Below are 12573 nucleotides of genomic sequence, written 5' to 3' on the forward strand. Positions count from 1 at the left end.
AGATAAATTACTCCCTGTAACACCAATAGGGGGTTCACCTGTAATGTTTGAGGTGTCAAGTCCTGGGAAAAGCCATTTGAGATATCTGTCTATGAATCTTATTACACCTTGCTGATCTTGACTTTATTGTAATTGAAACAAATTGAGCTCATACACTTGAAATGTGTACATGAAGTACTTTTCGTGCCTCGTTGGCGCAGTAGGCAGCGCGTCAGTCTCATAATCTGAAGGTCGTGAGTTCGACCCTCACACGGGGCAGTGATTTTAACGCTCTTTCCTCAATTTTGTTATGCCTGCACACACAAATGCTACGTAAGTTTCCTTCTGTCAGCAATGAAACAGTCCAATAGATTTGATGCTGGAGATCTGGCACCTCACGCAGACCAGGCGAGGTGGGCAGTTTATTTGTCTACCTGGGGTTCCATGGTGTAATGGTTAGCACTCTGGACTCTGAATCCAGTAATCCGAGTTCAAGTCTCGGTGGAACCTTTATTGTTTGGCTTTTTGTAGTGGTGCAATCTTGAGTCTTTGGTTAGAATTCTTACCTGCAGGGCCAATTTGCTGCGTTTAAGGTTGGAGACTTCCCATGGAGAAAACTCAAAGATTCTGGGAACCCTCGGGTGTTAAATTGAGATAACAGAATCTTTCCACTCGGCATGGCACAACTTCATTCAAATGATTTAGTTGACCAAATACAGAAAAACGGTCATTCCAAAAACGTTTAATTATGAAACACATTTGAGATAAAAGAGAAAAGGCAATCGAAAACAAGACAAAAGGTGATCAATTGACACATAAAAACATTGAAGCCAGATATATTAGTCTCTGTAACACCAATAGGGCGTTCATCTGTAATGTTTGAGGTGTCAAGTCCAGGGAAAAGCCATTTGAGATATCTGTCTATGAATCTTATTACACCTTGCTGCTCTTGACTTTATTGTAATTGAAACAAATTGAGCTCATACACTTGAAATGTGTACATAAAGTCCTTTTCGGGCCTCGTTGGCGCAGTAGGCAGCGCGTAAGTCTCATAATCTGAAGGTCGTGAGTTCGACCCTCACACGGGGCAGTGATTTTAACGCTCTTTTCTCAATTTTGTTATGCCTGCACACACAAATGCTACGTAAGTTTCCTTCTGTCAGCAATGAAACAGTCCAATAGATTTGATGCTGGAGATCTGGCACCTCACGCAGACCAGGTGAGGTGGGCAGTTTATTTGTCTACCTGGGGTTCCATGGTGTAATGGTTAGCACTCTGGACTCTGAATCCAGTAATCGGAGTTCAAGTCTCGGTGGAACCTTAATCGTTTAGCAGTTTGTAGTGGTGCAATCTTGAGTCTTTGGTTAGAATTCTTACCTGCAGGGCCAATTTGCTGCGTTTAAGGTTGGAGACTTGCCATGGAGAAAACTCAGAGATTCTGGGAACCCTCGGGTGTTAATGTTAAATTGAGGTAACAGAATCTTTCAACCCGGCATGGCACAACTTCATTCAAATGATTTAGTTGACCAAATACAGAAAAACGGCCAATCCAAAAACGTTTCATTATGAAACACATTTGAGATAAAAGAGAAAAGGCAATCGAAAACAAGACAAAAGGTGATCAATTGACACATAAAAACATTGAAGCCAGATATATTAGTCCCTGTAACACCAATAGGGCGTTCATCTTTAATGTTTGAGGTGTCAAGTCCAGGGAAAAGCCATTTGAGATATCTGTCTATGAATCTTATTACACCTTGCTGATCTTGACTTTATTGTAATTGAAACAAATTGAGCTCATACACTTGAAATGTGTACATAAAGTCCTTTTCGGGCCTCGTTGGCGCAGTAGGCAGCGCGTCAGTCTCATAATCTGAAGGCCGTGAGTTCGACCCTCACACGGGGCAGTGATTTTAACGCTCTTTCCCCAATTTTGTTATGCCTGCACACACAAATGCTACGTAAGTTTCCTTCTGTCAGCAATGAAACAGTCCAATAGATTTGATGCTGGAGATCTGGCACCTCACGCAGACCAGGTGAGGTGGGCAGTTTATTTGTCTACCTGGGGTTCCATGGTGTAATGGTTAGCACTCTGGACTCTGAATCCAGTAATCCGAGTTCAAGTCTCGGTGGAACCTTAATTGATTGGCTTTTTGTAGTGGTGCAATCTTGAGTCTTTGGTTAGAATTCTTACCTGCAGGGCCAATTTGCTGCGTTTAAGGTTGGAGACTTCCCATGGAGAAAACTCAAAGATTCTGGGAACCCTCGGGTGTTAAATTGAGGTAACAGAATCTTTCCACTCGGCATGGCACAACTTCATTCAAATGATTTAGTTGACCAAATACAGAAAAACGGCCAATCCAAAAACATTTCATAATGAAACACATTTGAGATAAAAGAGAAAAGGCAATCGAAAACAAGACAAAAGGTGATCAATTGACACATAAAAACATTGAAGCCAGATATATTAGTCCCTGTAACACCAATAGGGCGTTCATCTTTAATGTTTGAGGTGTCAAGTCCAGGGAAAAGCCATTTGAGATATCTGTCTATGAATCTTATTACACCTTGCTGCTCTTGACTTTATTGTAATTGAAACAAATTGAGCTCATACACTTGAAATGTGTACATAAAGTCCTTTTCGGGCCTCGTTGGCGCAGTAGGCAGCGCGTCAGTCTCATAATCTGAAGGTCGTGAGTTCGACCCTCACACGGGGCAGTGATTTTAACGCTCTTTTCTCAATTTTGTTATGCCTGCACACACAAATGCTACGTAAGTTTCCTTCTGTCAGCAATGAAACAGTCCAATAGATTTGATGCTGGACATCTGGCACCTCACGCAGACCAGGTGAGGTGGGCAGTTGATTTGTCTACCTGGGGTTCCATGGTGTAATGGTTAGCACTCTGGACTCTGAATCCAGTAATCCGAGTTCAAGTCTGGGTGGAACCTTAATCGTTTAGCAGTTTGGAGTGGTGCAATCTTGAGTCTTTGGTTAGAATTCTTACCTGCAGGGCCAATTTGCTGCGTTTAAGGTTGGAGACTTGCCATGGAGAAAACTCAAAGATTCTGGGAACCCTCGGGTGTTAAATTGAGGTAACAGAATCTTTCCACTCGGCATGGCACAACTTCATTCAAATGATTTAGTTGACCAAATACAGAAAAACGGCCAATTCAAAAACATTTCATAATGAAACACATTTGAGATAAAAGAGAAAAGGCAATCGAAAACAAGACAAAAGGTGATCAATTGACACATAAAAACATTGAAGCCAGATATATTAGTCTCTGTAACACCAATAGGGCGTTCATCTGTAATGTTTGAGGTGTCAAGTCCAGGGAAAAGCCATTTGAGATATCTGTCTATGAATCTTATTACACCTTGCTGCTCTTGACTTTATTGTAATTGAAACAAATTGAGCTCATACACTTGAAATGTGTACATAAAGTCCTTTTCGGGTCTCGTTGGCGCAGTAGGCAGCGCGTCAGTCTCATAATCTGAAGGTCGTGAGTTCGACCCTCACACGGGGCAGTGATTTTAACGCTCTTTTCTCAATTTTGTTATGCCTGCACACACAAATGCTACGTAAGTTTCCTTCTGTCAGCAATGAAACAGTCCAATAGATTTGATGCTGGAGATCTGGCACCTCACGCAGACCAGGTGAGGTGGGCAGTTTATTTGTCTACCTGGGGTTCCATGGTGTAATGGTTAGCACTCTGGACTCTGAATCCAGTTCGAGTCTCGGTGGAACCTTAATCGTTTAGCAGTTTGTAGTGGTGCAATCTTGAGTCTTTGGTTAGAATTCTTACCTGGTTAGAATTCTTACCTGCAGGGCCAATTTGCTGCGTTTAAGGTTGGAGACTTGCCATGGAGAAAACTCAGAGATTCTGGGAACCCTCGGGTGTTAATGTTAAATTGAGGTAACAGAATCTTTCCACTCGGCATGGCACAACTTCATTCAAATGATTTAGTTGACCAAATACAGAAAAACGGCCAATCCAAAAACGTTTCATTATGAAACACATTTGAGATAAAAGAGAAAAGGCAATCGAAAACAAGACAAAAGGTGATCAATTGACACATAAAAACATTGAAGCCAGATATATTAGTCCCTGTAACACCAATAGGGCGTTCATCTTTAATGTTTGAGGTGTCAAGTCCAGGGAAAAGCCATTTGAGATATCTGTCTATGAATCTTATTACACCTTGCTGCTCTTGACTTTATTGTAATTGAAACAAATTGAGCTCATACACTTGAAATGTGTACATAAAGTCCTTTTCGGGCCTCGTTGGCGCAGTAGGCAGCGCGTCACTCTCATAATCTGAAGGCCGTGAGTTCGACCCTCACACGGGGCAGTGATTTTAACGCTCTTTCCTCAATTTTGTTATGCCTGCACACACAAATGCTACGTAAGTTTCCTTCTGTCAGCAATGAAACAGTCCAATAGATTTGATGCTGGACATCTGGCACCTCACGCAGACCAGGTGAGGTGGGCAGTTGATTTGTCTACCTGGGGTTCCATGGTGTAATGGTTAGCACTCTGGACTCTGAATCCAGTAATCCGAGTTCAAGTCTCGGTGGAACCTTAATTGTTTGGCTTTTTGTAGTGGTGCAATCTTGAGTCTTTGGTTAGAATTCTTACCTGCAGGGCCAATTTGCTGCGTTTAAGGTTGGAGACTTCCCATGGAGAAAACTCAAAGATTCTGGGAACCCTCGGGTGTTAAATTGAGGTAACAGAATCTTTCCACTCGGCATGGCACAACTTCATTAAAATGATTTAGTTGACCAAATACAGAAAAACGGCCAATCCAAAAACGTTTCATTATGAAACACATTTGAGATAAAAGAGAAAAGGCAATCGAAAACAAGACAAAAGGTGATCAATTGACACATAAAAACATTGAAGCCAGATATATTAGTCCCTGTAACACCAATAGGGCGTTCATCTTTAATGTTTGAGGTGTCAAGTCCTGGGAAAAGCCATTTGAGATATCTGTCTATGAATCTTATTACACCTTGCTGATCTTGACTTTATTGTAATTGAAACAAATTGAGCTCATACACTTGAAATGTGTACATAAAGTCCTTTTCGGGCCTCGTTGGCGCAGTAGGCAGCGCGTCAGTCTCATAATCTGAAGGCCGTGAGTTCGACCCTCACACGGGGCAGTGATTTTAACGTTCTTTCCTCAATTTTGTTATGCCTGCACACACAAATGCTACGTAAGTTTCCTTCTGTCAGCAATGAAACAGTCCAATAGATTTGATGCTGGACATCTGGCACCTCACGCAGACCAGGTGAGGTGGGCAGTTGATTTGTCTACCTGGGGTTCCATGGTGTAATGGTTAGCACTCTGGACTCTGAATCCAGTAATCCGAGTTCAAGTCTCGGTGGAACCTTAATCGTTTAGCAGTTTGGAGTGGTGCAATCTTGAGTCTTTGGTTAGAATTCTTACCTGCAGGGCCAATTTGCTGCGTTTAAGGTTGGAGACTTGCCATGGAGAAAACTCAAAGATTCTGGGAACCCTCGGGTGTTAAATTGAGGTAACAGAATCTTTCCACTCGGCATGGCACAACTTCATTCAAATGATTTAGTTGACCAAATACAGAAAAACGGCCAATCCAAAAACATTTCATAATGAAACACATTTGAGATAAAAGAGAAAAGGCAATCGAAAACAAGACAAAAGGTGATCAATTGACACATAAAAACATTGAAGCCAGATATATTAGTCCCTGTAACACCAATAGGGCGTTCATCTTTAATGTTTGAGGTGTCAAGTCCAGGGAAAAGCCATTTGAGATATCTGTCTATGAATCTTATTACACCTTGCTGATCTTGACTTTATTGTAATTGAAACAAATTGAGCTCATACACTTGAAATGTGTACATAAAGTCCTTTTCGGGCCTCGTTGGCGCAGTAGGCAGCGCGTCAGTCTCGTAATCTGAAGGCCGTGAGTTCGACCCTCACACGGGGCAGTGATTTTAACGCTCTTTCCTCAATTTTGTTATGCCTGCACACACAAATGCTACGTAAGTTTCCTTCTGTCAGCAATGAAACAGTCCAATAGATTTGATGCTGGAGATCTGGCACCTCACGCAGACCAGGTGAGGTGGGCAGTTTATTTGTCTACCTGGGGTTCCATGGTGTAATGGTTAGCACTCTGGACTCTGAATCCAGTAATCCGAGTTCAAGTCTCGGTGGAACCTTAATTGTTTGGCTTTTTGTAGTGGTGCAATCTTGAGTCTTTGGTTAGAATTCTTACCTGCAGGGCCAATTTGCTGCGTTTAAGGTTGGAGACTTCCCATGGAGAAAACTCAAAGATTCTGGGAACCCTCGGGTGTTAAATTGAGGAAACAGAATCTTTCCACTCGGCATGGCACAACTTCATTCAAATGATTTAGTTGACCAAATACAGAAAAACGGCCAATCCAAAAACATTTCATAATGAAACACATTTGAGATAAAATAGAAAAGGCAATCGAAAACAAGACAAAAGGTGATCAATTGACACATAAAAACATTGAAGCTAGATAAATTACTCCCTGTAACACCAATAGGGGGTTCACCTGTAATGTTTGAGGTGTCAAGTCCTGGGAAAAGCCATTTGAGATATCTGTCTATGAATCTTATTACACCTTGCTGATCTTGACTTTATTGTAATTGAAACAAATTGAGCTCATACACTTGAAATGTGTACATGAAGTACTTTTCGTGCCTCGTTGGCGCAGTAGGCAGCGCGTCAGTCTCATAATCTGAAGGTCGTGAGTTCGACCCTCACACGGGGCAGTGATTTTAACGCTCTTTCCTCAATTTTGTTATGCCTGCACACACAAATGCTACGTAAGTTTCCTTCTGTCAGCAATGAAACAGTCCAATAGATTTGATGCTGGAGATCTGGCACCTCACGCAGACCAGGCGAGGTGGGCAGTTTATTTGTCTACCTGGGGTTCCATGGTGTAATGGTTAGCACTCTGGACTCTGAATCCAGTAATCCGAGTTCAAGTCTCGGTGGAACCTTTATTGTTTGGCTTTTTGTAGTGGTGCAATCTTGAGTCTTTGGTTAGAATTCTTACCTGCAGGGCCAATTTGCTGCGTTTAAGGTTGGAGACTTCCCATGGAGAAAACTCAAAGATTCTGGGAACCCTCGGGTGTTAATGTTAAATTGAGGTAACAGAATCTTTCAACCCGGCATGGCACAACTTCATTCAAATGATTTAGTTGACCAAATACAGAAAAACGGCCAATCCAAAAACGTTTCATTATGAAACACATTTGAGATAAAAGAGAAAAGGCAATCGAAAACAAGACAAAAGGTGATCAATTGACACATAAAAACATTGAAGCCAGATATATTAGTCCCTGTAACACCAATAGGGCGTTCATCTTTAATGTTTGAGGTGTCAAGTCCAGGGAAAAGCCATTTGAGATATCTGTCTATGAATCTTATTACACCTTGCTGATCTTGACTTTATTGTAATTGAAACAAATTGAGCTCATACACTTGAAATGTGTACATAAAGTCCTTTTCGGGCCTCGTTGGCGCAGTAGGCAGCGCGTCAGTCTCATAATCTGAAGGCCGTGAGTTCGACCCTCACACGGGGCAGTGATTTTAACGCTCTTTCCCCAATTTTGTTATGCCTGCACACACAAATGCTACGTAAGTTTCCTTCTGTCAGCAATGAAACAGTCCAATAGATTTGATGCTGGAGATCTGGCACCTCACGCAGACCAGGTGAGGTGGGCAGTTTATTTGTCTACCTGGGGTTCCATGGTGTAATGGTTAGCACTCTGGACTCTGAATCCAGTAATCCGAGTTCAAGTCTCGGTGGAACCTTAATTGATTGGCTTTTTGTAGTGGTGCAATCTTGAGTCTTTGGTTAGAATTCTTACCTGCAGGGCCAATTTGCTGCGTTTAAGGTTGGAGACTTCCCATGGAGAAAACTCAAAGATTCTGGGAACCCTCGGGTGTTAAATTGAGGTAACAGAATCTTTCCACTCGGCATGGCACAACTTCATTCAAATGATTTAGTTGACCAAATACAGAAAAACGGCCAATCCAAAAACATTTCATAATGAAACACATTTGAGATAAAAGAGAAAAGGCAATCGAAAACAAGACAAAAGGTGATCAATTGACACATAAAAACATTGAAGCCAGATATATTAGTCCCTGTAACACCAATAGGGCGTTCATCTTTAATGTTTGAGGTGTCAAGTCCTGGGAAAAGCCATTTGAGATATCTGTCTATGAATCTTATTACACCTTGCTGATCTTGACTTTATTGTAATTGAAACAAATTGAGCTCATACACTTGAAATGTGTACATAAAGTCCTTTTCGGGCCTCGTTGGCGCAGTAGGCAGCGCGTCAGTCTCATAATCTGAAGGCCGTGAGTTCGACCCTCACACGGGGCAGTGATTTTAACGTTCTTTCCTCAATTTTGTTATGCCTGCACACACAAATGCTACGTAAGTTTCCTTCTGTCAGCAATGAAACAGTCCAATAGATTTGATGCTGGACATCTGGCACCTCACGCAGACCAGGTGAGGTGGGCAGTTGATTTGTCTACCTGGGGTTCCATGGTGTAATGGTTAGCACTCTGGACTCTGAATCCAGTAATCCGAGTTCAAGTCTCGGTGGAACCTTAATCGTTTAGCAGTTTGGAGTGGTGCAATCTTGAGTCTTTGGTTAGAATTCTTACCTGCAGGGCCAATTTGCTGCGTTTAAGGTTGGAGACTTGCCATGGAGAAAACTCAAAGATTCTGGGAACCCTCGGGTGTTAAATTGAGGTAACAGAATCTTTCCACTCGGCATGGCACAACTTCATTCAAATGATTTAGTTGACCAAATACAGAAAAACGGCCAATCCAAAAACATTTCATAATGAAACACATTTGAGATAAAAGAGAAAAGGCAATCGAAAACAAGACAAAAGGTGATCAATTGACACATAAAAACATTGAAGCCAGATATATTAGTCCCTGTAACACCAATAGGGCGTTCATCTTTAATGTTTGAGGTGTCAAGTCCAGGGAAAAGCCATTTGAGATATCTGTCTATGAATCTTATTACACCTTGCTGATCTTGACTTTATTGTAATTGAAACAAATTGAGCTCATACACTTGAAATGTGTACATAAAGTCCTTTTCGGGCCTCGTTGGCGCAGTAGGCAGCGCGTCAGTCTCGTAATCTGAAGGCCGTGAGTTCGACCCTCACACGGGGCAGTGATTTTAACGCTCTTTCCTCAATTTTGTTATGCCTGCACACACAAATGCTACGTAAGTTTCCTTCTGTCAGCAATGAAACAGTCCAATAGATTTGATGCTGGAGATCTGGCACCTCACGCAGACCAGGTGAGGTGGGCAGTTTATTTGTCTACCTGGGGTTCCATGGTGTAATGGTTAGCACTCTGGACTCTGAATCCAGTAATCCGAGTTCAAGTCTCGGTGGAACCTTAATTGTTTGGCTTTTTGTAGTGGTGCAATCTTGAGTCTTTGGTTAGAATTCTTACCTGCAGGGCCAATTTGCTGCGTTTAAGGTTGGAGACTTCCCATGGAGAAAACTCAAAGATTCTGGGAACCCTCGGGTGTTAAATTGAGGAAACAGAATCTTTCCACTCGGCATGGCACAACTTCATTCAAATGATTTAGTTGACCAAATACAGAAAAACGGCCAATCCAAAAACATTTCATAATGAAACACATTTGAGATAAAAGAGAAAAGGCAATCGAAAACAAGACAAAAGGTGATCAATTGACACATAAAAACATTGAAGCTAGATAAATTACTCCCTGTAACACCAATAGGGGGTTCACCTGTAATGTTTGAGGTGTCAAGTCCTGGGAAAAGCCATTTGAGATATCTGTCTATGAATCTTATTACCCCTTGCTGCTCTTGACTTTATTGTAATTGAAACAAATTGAGCTCATACACTTGAAATGTGTACATGAACTCCTTTTCGTGCCTCGTTGGTGCAGTAGGCAGCGCGTCAGTCTCATAATCTGAAGGTCGTGAGTTCGACCCTCACACGGGGCAGTGATTGTAACGCTCTTTCCTCAATTTTGTTATGCCTGCACACACAAATGCTACGTAAGTTTCCTTCTGTCAGCAATGAAACAGTCCAATAGATTTGATGCTGGAGATCTGGCACCTCACGCAGACCAGGTGAGGTGGGCAGTTTATTTGTCTACCTGGGGTTCCATGGTGTAATGGTTAGCACTCTGGACTCTGAATCCAGTAATCCGAGTTCAAGTCTCGGTGGAACCTTAATTGTTTGGCTTTTTGTAGTGGTGCAATCTTGAGTCTTTGGTTAGAATTCTTACCTGCAGGGCCAATTTGCTGCGTTTAAGGTTGGAGACTTCCCATGGAGAAAACTCAAAGATTCTGGGAACCCTCGGGTGTTAAATTGAGGAAACAGAATCTTTCCACTCGGCATGGCACAACTTCATTCAAATGATTTAGTTGACCAAATACAGAAAAACGGTCATTCCAAAAACGTTTAATTATGAAACACATTTGAGATAAAAGAGAAAAGGCAATCGAAAACAAGACAAAAGGTGATCAATTGACACATAAAAACATTGAAGCCAGATATATTAGTCTCTGTAACACCAATAGGGCGTTCATCTGTAATGTTTGAGGTGTCAAGTCCAGGGAAAAGCCATTTGAGATATCTGTCTATGAATCTTATTACACCTTGCTGATCTTGACTTTATTGTAATTGAAACAAATTGAGCTCATACACTTGAAATGTGTACATAAAGTCCTTTTCGGGCCTCGTTGGCGCAGTAGGCAGCGCGTCAGTCTCATAATCTGAAGGCCGTGAGTTCGACCCTCACACGGGGCAGTGATTTTAACGCTCTTTCCTCAATTTTGTTATACCTGCACACACAAATGCTACGTAAGTTTCCTTCTGTCAGCAATGAAACAGTCCAATAGATTTGATGCTGGAGATCTGGCACCTCACGCAGACCAGGTGAGGTGGGCAGTTTATTTGTCTACCTGGGGTTCCATGGTGTAATGGTTAGCACTCTGGACTCTGAATCCAGTAATCCGAGTTCAAGTCTCGGTGGAACCTTAATCGTTTAGCTGTTTGTAGTGGTGCAATCTTGAGTCTTTGGTTAGAATTCTTACCTGCAGGGCCAATTTGCTGCGTTTAAGGTTGGGGACTTGCCATGGAGAAAACTCAGAGATTCTGGGAACCCTCGGGTGTTAAATTGAGGAAACAGAATCTTTCCACTCGGCATGGCACAACTTCATTCAAATGATTTAGTTGACCAAATACAGAAAAACGGTCATTCCAAAAACGTTTAATTATGAAACACATTTGAGATAAAAGAGAAAAGGCAATCGAAAACAAGACAAAAGGTGATCAATTGACACATAAAAACATTGAAGCCAGATATATTAGTCTCTGTAACACCAATAGGGCGTTCATCTGTAATGTTTGAGGTGTCAAGTCCAGGGAAAAGCCATTTGAGATATCTGTCTATGAATCTTATTACACCTTGCTGCTCTTGACTTTATTGTAATTGAAACAAATTGAGCTCATACACTTGAAATGTGTACATAAAGTCCTTTTCGGGCCTCGTTGGCGCAGTAGGCAGCGCGTCAGTCTCATAATCTGAAGGTCGTGAGTTCGACCCTCACACGGGGCAGTGATTTTAACGCTCTTTTCTCAATTTTGTTATGCCTGCACACACAAATGCTACGTAAGTTTCCTTCTGTCAGCAATGAAACAGTCCAATAGATTTGATGCTGGAGATCTGGCACCTCACGCAGACCAGGTGAGGTGGGCAGTTTATTTGTCTACCTGGGGTTCCATGGTGTAATGGTTAGCACTCTGGACTCTGAATCCAGTAATCCGAGTTCAAGTCTCGGTGGAACCTTAATTGTTTGGCTTTTTGTAGTGGTGCAATCTTGAGTCTTTGGTTAGAATTCTTACCTGCAGGGCCAATTTGCTGCGTTTAAGGTTGGAGACTTCCCATGGAGAAAACTCAAAGATTCTGGGAACCCTCGGGTGTTAATGTTAAATTGAGGTAACAGAATCTTTCAACCCGGCATGGCACAACTTCATTCAAATGATTTAGTTGACCAAATACAGAAAAACGGCCAATCCAAAAACGTTTCATTATGAAACACATTTGAGATAAAAGAGAAAAGGCAATCGAAAACAAGACAAAAGGTGATCAATTGACACATAAAAACATTGAAGCCAGATATATTAGTCCCTGTAACACCAATAGGGCGTTCATCTTTAATGTTTGAGGTGTCAAGTCCAGGGAAAAGCCATTTGAGATATCTGTCTATGAATCTTATTACACCTTGCTGATCTTGACTTTATTGTAATTGAAACAAATTGAGCTCATACACTTGAAATGTGTACATAAAGTCCTTTTCGGGCCTCGTTGGCGCAGTAGGCAGCGCGTCAGTCTCATAATCTGAAGGCCGTGAGTTCGACCCTCACACGGGGCAGTGATTTTAACGCTCTTTCCCCAATTTTGTTATGCCTGCACACACAAATGCTACGTAAGTTTCCTTCTGTCAGCAATGAAACAGTCCAATAGATTTGATGCTGGAGATCTGGCACCTC

At 41.9% G+C, this 12573-nt stretch overlaps 30 non-coding genes across 30 annotated transcripts; all 30 read left to right on the forward strand.

The window, feature by feature from the left end:
- The first annotated feature begins 185 nt into the window (after positions 1-185).
- Positions 186-258, forward strand: trnam-cau (transfer RNA methionine (anticodon CAU)). The gene has a single exon. It is a non-coding gene; the product is annotated as a tRNA-Met (tRNA).
- A 159-nt stretch (positions 259-417) lies between these two features.
- trnaq-cug (transfer RNA glutamine (anticodon CUG)) lies at positions 418-489 on the forward strand. Its single transcript has one exon. It is a non-coding gene; the product is annotated as a tRNA-Gln (tRNA).
- Positions 490-996: 507 nt separating this feature from the next.
- On the forward strand, positions 997-1069 carry trnam-cau (transfer RNA methionine (anticodon CAU)). The gene has a single exon. It is a non-coding gene; the product is annotated as a tRNA-Met (tRNA).
- Positions 1070-1228: 159 nt separating this feature from the next.
- trnaq-cug (transfer RNA glutamine (anticodon CUG)) lies at positions 1229-1300 on the forward strand. Its single transcript has one exon. It is a non-coding gene; the product is annotated as a tRNA-Gln (tRNA).
- A 513-nt stretch (positions 1301-1813) lies between these two features.
- Positions 1814-1886, forward strand: trnam-cau (transfer RNA methionine (anticodon CAU)). Its single transcript has one exon. It is a non-coding gene; the product is annotated as a tRNA-Met (tRNA).
- Positions 1887-2045: 159 nt separating this feature from the next.
- trnaq-cug (transfer RNA glutamine (anticodon CUG)) lies at positions 2046-2117 on the forward strand. Its single transcript has one exon. It is a non-coding gene; the product is annotated as a tRNA-Gln (tRNA).
- A 507-nt stretch (positions 2118-2624) lies between these two features.
- On the forward strand, positions 2625-2697 carry trnam-cau (transfer RNA methionine (anticodon CAU)). Its single transcript has one exon. It is a non-coding gene; the product is annotated as a tRNA-Met (tRNA).
- A 159-nt stretch (positions 2698-2856) lies between these two features.
- On the forward strand, positions 2857-2928 carry trnaq-cug (transfer RNA glutamine (anticodon CUG)). Its single transcript has one exon. It is a non-coding gene; the product is annotated as a tRNA-Gln (tRNA).
- A 507-nt stretch (positions 2929-3435) lies between these two features.
- trnam-cau (transfer RNA methionine (anticodon CAU)) lies at positions 3436-3508 on the forward strand. Its single transcript has one exon. It is a non-coding gene; the product is annotated as a tRNA-Met (tRNA).
- Positions 3509-4260: 752 nt separating this feature from the next.
- trnam-cau (transfer RNA methionine (anticodon CAU)) lies at positions 4261-4333 on the forward strand. The gene has a single exon. It is a non-coding gene; the product is annotated as a tRNA-Met (tRNA).
- Positions 4334-4492: 159 nt separating this feature from the next.
- trnaq-cug (transfer RNA glutamine (anticodon CUG)) lies at positions 4493-4564 on the forward strand. The gene has a single exon. It is a non-coding gene; the product is annotated as a tRNA-Gln (tRNA).
- A 507-nt stretch (positions 4565-5071) lies between these two features.
- trnam-cau (transfer RNA methionine (anticodon CAU)) lies at positions 5072-5144 on the forward strand. The gene has a single exon. It is a non-coding gene; the product is annotated as a tRNA-Met (tRNA).
- A 159-nt stretch (positions 5145-5303) lies between these two features.
- trnaq-cug (transfer RNA glutamine (anticodon CUG)) lies at positions 5304-5375 on the forward strand. The gene has a single exon. It is a non-coding gene; the product is annotated as a tRNA-Gln (tRNA).
- Positions 5376-5882: 507 nt separating this feature from the next.
- On the forward strand, positions 5883-5955 carry trnat-cgu (transfer RNA threonine (anticodon CGU)). Its single transcript has one exon. It is a non-coding gene; the product is annotated as a tRNA-Thr (tRNA).
- Positions 5956-6114: 159 nt separating this feature from the next.
- On the forward strand, positions 6115-6186 carry trnaq-cug (transfer RNA glutamine (anticodon CUG)). Its single transcript has one exon. It is a non-coding gene; the product is annotated as a tRNA-Gln (tRNA).
- Positions 6187-6693: 507 nt separating this feature from the next.
- On the forward strand, positions 6694-6766 carry trnam-cau (transfer RNA methionine (anticodon CAU)). Its single transcript has one exon. It is a non-coding gene; the product is annotated as a tRNA-Met (tRNA).
- Positions 6767-6925: 159 nt separating this feature from the next.
- On the forward strand, positions 6926-6997 carry trnaq-cug (transfer RNA glutamine (anticodon CUG)). The gene has a single exon. It is a non-coding gene; the product is annotated as a tRNA-Gln (tRNA).
- A 513-nt stretch (positions 6998-7510) lies between these two features.
- On the forward strand, positions 7511-7583 carry trnam-cau (transfer RNA methionine (anticodon CAU)). Its single transcript has one exon. It is a non-coding gene; the product is annotated as a tRNA-Met (tRNA).
- A 159-nt stretch (positions 7584-7742) lies between these two features.
- On the forward strand, positions 7743-7814 carry trnaq-cug (transfer RNA glutamine (anticodon CUG)). The gene has a single exon. It is a non-coding gene; the product is annotated as a tRNA-Gln (tRNA).
- A 507-nt stretch (positions 7815-8321) lies between these two features.
- trnam-cau (transfer RNA methionine (anticodon CAU)) lies at positions 8322-8394 on the forward strand. The gene has a single exon. It is a non-coding gene; the product is annotated as a tRNA-Met (tRNA).
- Positions 8395-8553: 159 nt separating this feature from the next.
- Positions 8554-8625, forward strand: trnaq-cug (transfer RNA glutamine (anticodon CUG)). The gene has a single exon. It is a non-coding gene; the product is annotated as a tRNA-Gln (tRNA).
- A 507-nt stretch (positions 8626-9132) lies between these two features.
- Positions 9133-9205, forward strand: trnat-cgu (transfer RNA threonine (anticodon CGU)). Its single transcript has one exon. It is a non-coding gene; the product is annotated as a tRNA-Thr (tRNA).
- A 159-nt stretch (positions 9206-9364) lies between these two features.
- Positions 9365-9436, forward strand: trnaq-cug (transfer RNA glutamine (anticodon CUG)). Its single transcript has one exon. It is a non-coding gene; the product is annotated as a tRNA-Gln (tRNA).
- A 507-nt stretch (positions 9437-9943) lies between these two features.
- trnam-cau (transfer RNA methionine (anticodon CAU)) lies at positions 9944-10016 on the forward strand. Its single transcript has one exon. It is a non-coding gene; the product is annotated as a tRNA-Met (tRNA).
- Positions 10017-10175: 159 nt separating this feature from the next.
- Positions 10176-10247, forward strand: trnaq-cug (transfer RNA glutamine (anticodon CUG)). The gene has a single exon. It is a non-coding gene; the product is annotated as a tRNA-Gln (tRNA).
- Positions 10248-10754: 507 nt separating this feature from the next.
- On the forward strand, positions 10755-10827 carry trnam-cau (transfer RNA methionine (anticodon CAU)). Its single transcript has one exon. It is a non-coding gene; the product is annotated as a tRNA-Met (tRNA).
- A 159-nt stretch (positions 10828-10986) lies between these two features.
- On the forward strand, positions 10987-11058 carry trnaq-cug (transfer RNA glutamine (anticodon CUG)). The gene has a single exon. It is a non-coding gene; the product is annotated as a tRNA-Gln (tRNA).
- A 507-nt stretch (positions 11059-11565) lies between these two features.
- Positions 11566-11638, forward strand: trnam-cau (transfer RNA methionine (anticodon CAU)). Its single transcript has one exon. It is a non-coding gene; the product is annotated as a tRNA-Met (tRNA).
- Positions 11639-11797: 159 nt separating this feature from the next.
- Positions 11798-11869, forward strand: trnaq-cug (transfer RNA glutamine (anticodon CUG)). The gene has a single exon. It is a non-coding gene; the product is annotated as a tRNA-Gln (tRNA).
- A 513-nt stretch (positions 11870-12382) lies between these two features.
- trnam-cau (transfer RNA methionine (anticodon CAU)) lies at positions 12383-12455 on the forward strand. The gene has a single exon. It is a non-coding gene; the product is annotated as a tRNA-Met (tRNA).
- The last annotated feature ends 118 nt before the right edge of the window (positions 12456-12573 follow it).

Source organism: Pungitius pungitius, chromosome 6, assembly GCF_949316345.1.
Source record: "Pungitius pungitius chromosome 6, fPunPun2.1, whole genome shotgun sequence".
NCBI lineage: Eukaryota > Metazoa > Chordata > Actinopteri > Perciformes > Gasterosteidae > Pungitius > Pungitius pungitius.